We start from the raw sequence: 6,314 nt of genomic DNA on the forward strand, positions 1-6,314 counted from the left end.
GATTGTAAGGAAGATTATTCACATGGAAACGAAAGAAATTCCTCTTCATTGTATACAAATGGGCATACATAATGAATACAATGAACTGTCTATAAACAGAGTTTTTGTCTAAGGGCACAAATTGTTTGTTTGCTTTTTTAGTGAGACCTTTATGCATTTAATTTGGTATTTTGATATGGGGATATATTTTCCTATCACATTTGAGACAGTTACTTTCAATGTTTATCAATTTAGAGAAATAAATTTTATATAAAGGCGGTTTAAATTATAGGTGTATTTGGATTCATAGATGAAAAGGGAGTAACATTAACAACACCGTACCTGTTGTTCAAAGCTTTATCATAATTTCCTCCACACTGTAAAGCCTTCCTCATAGAGTATATGGCCCTCATAATCTGAATGCCTTACGACACTCGCACATTTAAAAAGTGAATAAATGACAATTAATTTGACATATGGTATACATACTTATGGCGTGAGATGTAATTGACAGACCTAATGAATGAGCGATTAAAAATTATTTAGCGTTACGAATGATGCAGCCACTAACACTGTAGTAACCTTTGAAGAGGAATGGGAATACATAAAGAGTTAACTGTATGTCCAAGAGCAAATATGACAAGAGACAGGAGGTGGTTTGGCTATGTAATGAGATGAAGAGAGGAACATATCACATAATAGAAGCAAATGCCAACATGAGGTTCTCTTTAGAGTTAATACCCAGCCCTATAACCCTCCACCATCCAGAATCATATTATTTCTTTTTTGTATGATTTTGGATAGATGAAAGTCTATTCTGAAAGCGTCGTTGATATCATATTGCCATTCCGATGTCTTCGTATGTGCTCTGAAAAGGGCATCAAAATGATGCCATGCTCTGTTTCTCATAGCAACAGGACAGTGTTACTTAACATAATATATGATATTAATAACGTACATTCTGATTTTTCCCACGAATTATCAATCTCAGAATAAAATCTGATGATTTAATAAATATTCAATGAGAAAAAAAGATAAATGAATAAAATTGGTCGTTTCATCAAAAGTAAACAGTGAGGTTAGTAAGAAAGGTTCTTCTATATACGTAACAATCAACTAAAAATAGCATGCTTTCTGCAAAAGGACATCATAAGAAAATCTTATACCTTCCGTTTCAACTAGCTCACTTGAGACATAAGAAAATCGTATGCCTTCTGTTTCAACTAGCTCACTTGAGACATAAGAAAATCGTATGCCTTCTGTTTCAACTAGCTCACTTGAGACATAAGAAAATCGTATGCCTTCTGTTTCAACTAGCTCACTTGAGACATAAGAAAATCGTATGCCTTCTGTTTCAATTAGCTCACTTGAGACATAACAAAATCGTATGCCTTCTGTTTCAACTAACTCACTTGAGACATAAGAAAATCGTATGCCTTCTGTTTCAACTAGCTCACTTGAGACATAACAAAATCGTATGCCTTCTGTTTCAACTAGCTCACTTGAGACATAAGAAAATCGTATGCCTTCTGTTTCAACTAGCTCACTTGAGACATAAGAAAATCGTATGCCTTCTCTTTCAATTAGCTCACTTGAGACATAACAAAATCGTATGCCTTCTGTTTCAACTAGCTCACTTGAGACATAAGAAAATCGTATGCCTTCTATTTCAACTAGCTCACTTGAGACATAAGAAAATCGTATGCCTTCTGTTTTGACTTAGCTCACTTGAGACATAAGAAAATCGTATGCCTTCTGTTTCAATTAGCTCACTTGAGACATAACAAAATCGTATGCCTTCTGTTTCAACTAACTCACTTGAGACATAAGAAAATCGTATGCCTTCTGTTTCAACTAGCTCACTTGAGACATAAGAAAATCGTATGCCTTCTGTTTCAACTAGCTCACTTGAGACATAAGAAAATCGTATGCCTTCTGTTTCAACTAGCTCACTTGAGACATAAGAAAATCGTATGCCTTCTCTTTCAATTAGCTCACTTGAGACATAACAAAATCGTATGCCTTCTGTTTCAACTAGCTCACTTGAGACATAAGAAAATCGTATGCCTTCTATTTCAACTAGCTCACTTGAGACATAAGAAAATCGTATGCCTTCTGTTTTGACTTAGCTCACTTGAGACATAAGAAAATCGTATGCCTTCTGTATTAACTAGCTCACTTGAGACATAAGAAACTCGTATGCCTTCTGTTTCAACCAGAACAATTAAATCTATGTTACAATGCGTATGAAATGCCTTGTACTGGATTAAGTTAATGGGAAGAATTTAACGTAGTTGCAGAATTGCATGTTGTGTGTGTGTGTATATGTATATATATATATATATATATATATATATATATATATATATATATATATATATATATATATATATATATATACACACATATATATATATATATATATATACATATATATATATATATATATATATATATATATATACACACACACACACACACACATATATATATATATATATATATATATATATATATTTATACGAAATTGTGTAGGTTGTGCGACATTGCGGAAGGGAAGAGTCCAATGGGTTATGATGAAATTCATTAGAAAAAATAGATATTTTTCATCTACACCTTGTAAGAAAATCAGAATTTTTTACAAAGAATGTGTCCACTATCAAGACAAAATGTAACAAAAATATCAAAGTCGAATTTTCTTGGTACATATCAAAATCCAAGCAGTGATACTGGGGCTATAATAAGCGTGGATCCCGAAGCATCATTAAATCTTGCTATCAACATGGTTGTCCGATCGGGCTACAGCCAACAGAAAGCCTAATGAAGATTTATTTGACTTTCGTCTGCCATTAAACTCTCCCAGTTAACCCTTTAGTTCAGGAAACTGCCATCGGAATCGCCGGGGACTTATCGACGGCCAATCAGAACTCAAATATTGCATGACGTCATGGAATTGCTTTACTGTGAATGGTAGGCTGTTATCCAGGCTGATAATTCCATGGAAAGCCAGGCCGATGCAAGAGAACTGTCTGGTCTGTGCTGTGTTGACACGAATGGACTATTTATCGGATGTGCTCTCCTTAAATACGGTTCTAAACTACGCTACCTCCCGTCATTCTATAGTAATGGACGATGATGGTGCTTTTTTCGCAGAAGGGGTTAAATATACTTAACTTGGAATTTAGTGTTTTTTTTTTTTTTTTTCTAAATTCGAACCGGTAGATCAACATAAAAAAATGGAACACGTACCTTATTTCCAATAGAGAAACCATAGCAGCATCTTTTATCCTTGTTACCTCTCAAGGGTTTAACGGCTTCAATGCATTCATTTCCAATGAAATTAAGGACTCTATACCTGGAAATGATCATATCAATATTAATATAAACTTTCTCCTCTTTAAAAACTAGAATTATCATAATTATTTCCATAATCGTTATAAACAAAATGTTAGCATGAAATAAGGTTAAAACACCATAATCCTGAAAACAACTCTTAGAAAAATATAGATTAATAATAGATGATAGCGCGAATAAAGAAATGCATGAAAATTCTTGAAAACATCTACAGAAAGTGAGTAATTATATTTTGTAATAAAGTTTATCATATTTTGTACTTATAATGAAAATGTATTATTCTTTAACCTATAAAGTATTTTAGACATGGATTTAGTGGAAAATCTTAAGATTTCTCTCCAGTGAATCATAACAATTTACGAATGCATTCAATCAGCATAAAAAAGAATACAATACAAAGAAATCCATCCCACCCACAGTGGCGCATAAACACACATACAGTCCCCCTTAAGCTCGATAGTTTCTAGTAGTGTCTGCAACCTCACTTACCTTGTGAACTAAGGCTGGGGGGTTTTGGGGAATCTATAAGTCTACCTACTGAGTCATCAGCAGCCATTGTCTGGCCTTGAATGGCCATTGCTTGATGGAGAGGGGGCTTAGGCACTGATCATATGTATATATAGTCAGTTTCTAGGGTATTTTTTTGTTTCTAGGGCATTGTCTTGTCCATTGCTGCTGCCATTTATGAGTGGCCCTTAAATCTTTAAATGACAGCTTTATCATTAAAACTCATGATATTAGATTTTCATATATTAAGTGTCATTTATCGGATTCCTTCTATCATAGGAATAATTATACCAAAAAAAAAAAAAAAAAAAAAAAAAAAACATAATAATATTATAAATACAACTATCATGGACAGGATTCGAATCTATTCCTCTGATTCTTGGTGCAAAGGTAGATAAAAATTAGTTTCGTGTGCTTTACAATAAAAATAAACCTGGCACCATGATAGCCAATTATTATTTCACAAGATTGTAACATGTGGATACCTATAGTAACTATCACTAACCCTTTTGATTTTCATACTTTAAAATATCAAACAACAAATACTTTTTAATATCTAATTAATTTTGCCAATCTTAGCAATAGGTTATTTTCGTGGTGATGAGTTCATTTCTATTTTAAGTACTAAACACCTGAATTCAACAGGATTAAGTACAGCAGAGCTTTCAAACTTAATACCATGAACTATTGACATATACTAGAATCCTGGCCACCGTGAAGAGTATTAGTCTGTTAATATTTGAATACACACACAAGCATGTGTGTATATATATATATATATATATATATATATATATATATATATATATATATATATATATACGTATACACACACACACACCCATATATATATATATATATATATATACAGGTATACAAATATGTATATATATATGTATATATGTGTGTGTGCGTGTGCGTGTGCATGTGTGTGTATGTGTATGTGTGTAAACACAGTTGTACTGACATAATTGCAAAGGCAAAAATCATTAATTTGTGTAAGCTGGTACCCTCCTCCGAAATAGGTGAATTAAAGATGATAATAATCCAATTATACAATGTAAACGAAGGAATAACTTTGCAGAAAAACAGGACGAAAGCAAGCACATAACCTTGCCACTTCCACCCTTCGACCTTTCGTGCCCAGCCGGCTATCAAATTGTAAATTCTTCATTGTCAAACAACACACCTTCAAATGGCAAGATTAACTGCGCCGGACTAATGAAGATCAATTGAAGGAGAAGGGAAAACCCCCGATTCTACCCCAACCCCCTTTTCCTACAGGCAGCTCCCCGCCATACATAAATGGCTTTAGAATCTCATTCACGTAAGGTGGCAAGGCAACGATGGTAATAATCTGTGGATGGGATTTTATAGAGTGGGTATGTTCTGTTATATACCTTTTTTAAGGAAGTGCAAAATCAGATTTTTTTAATGTACTTCTGAGTCGATTTATGTGTTGATGTAAAATATAAAAGAAAATAATGCAGTAATGTCAATATTTAGTGAAATAATTCAGCAGCATTTTAGTATATAAAATTAGGGAGATATATAATGTAACTTTTAAGTTTCTACAGAAAGCAAAATTTTTGTGTACCTGTATGTTAAAACTTGAAAATAATAACATGCTCATTATTCCTTCATTAGTCATTGGAGTGAAATCTTTCACGTGCAACATTATATTTGAAATTTATTTCTTTGAGGAAAACTCTCTTCTGGCGACTTCTGCAATACAGCAGACAGAAAGTCGGAGGAGACTGCTGGGTCTAAAAATCTCCTACCAGGTGTTCAAAGTCTAAATAAACAATGAATAAGCTTTAATATTACCTTATAATAATGTTATCATTGTATTTAAGGATGCTGCATGAAATTTCAAAAGTATTACAGAACTAAATGGCAAACATTATCATAATGTCTTGCGAATTTTTTTAAAGAAACAGAGACAAATATCCCTATAACAGGCCATTTCATAACGAAAATGGACTTGGTCTCTTAGTCAGATGTGGCTGAACCGGCCTTCCATTTAGAGGTTTTTACACGGATATACAATCCAAAGTTGGATGGACATTCTGAGGTTCCTGAAATTATCTAATATGTGACAAAAATATTAGAGGCTAAAAAGGATATGTCCGTTGGTCAGCCGGCTGATAAATGGTTGAAAAGTAACATTGATTCTATTAATGAGGTTTCTGAATTCTGATTTCCATTCTGAGGTTGCTAAATACGATATTCCATTACAAATTACGAATATGCACTCAACTTGAAGATTTCATTAATTGGCAATCCATCCCAAAAACTTTAGACACCACATTTCATCCGGGGATCGCTGAACATCAAATTCTAGTTCAATGTTGCTGGACGCGGCAGTCTATTCTCAAGTTGCCGGTATAATCACACCTTGGTTTCCTTAGTAATTAAGACTGAGCAGCCTGTCCCTTATGTGTCATAATCATGAAAAAATTATATAAAATCTC

At 33.4% G+C, this 6,314-nt stretch overlaps 1 long non-coding RNA gene across 1 annotated transcript in view; it reads right to left on the reverse strand.

Annotated features, from left to right (window-relative positions):
- Positions 1–3,334, reverse strand: part of LOC137630683 (uncharacterized) — a 218,190-nt gene extending 214,856 nt beyond the window's left edge. Inside the window, exon 1 of the long non-coding RNA XR_011041759.1 lies at positions 3,229–3,334. This is a non-coding gene — a long non-coding RNA (uncharacterized lncRNA). The remainder of the gene's footprint in view (positions 1–3,228) is intronic.
- Positions 3,335–6,314: the final 2,980 nt, after the last annotated feature.

Source organism: Palaemon carinicauda, chromosome 38, assembly GCF_036898095.1.
Source record: "Palaemon carinicauda isolate YSFRI2023 chromosome 38, ASM3689809v2, whole genome shotgun sequence".
NCBI classification, from domain to species: domain Eukaryota; kingdom Metazoa; phylum Arthropoda; class Malacostraca; order Decapoda; family Palaemonidae; genus Palaemon; species Palaemon carinicauda.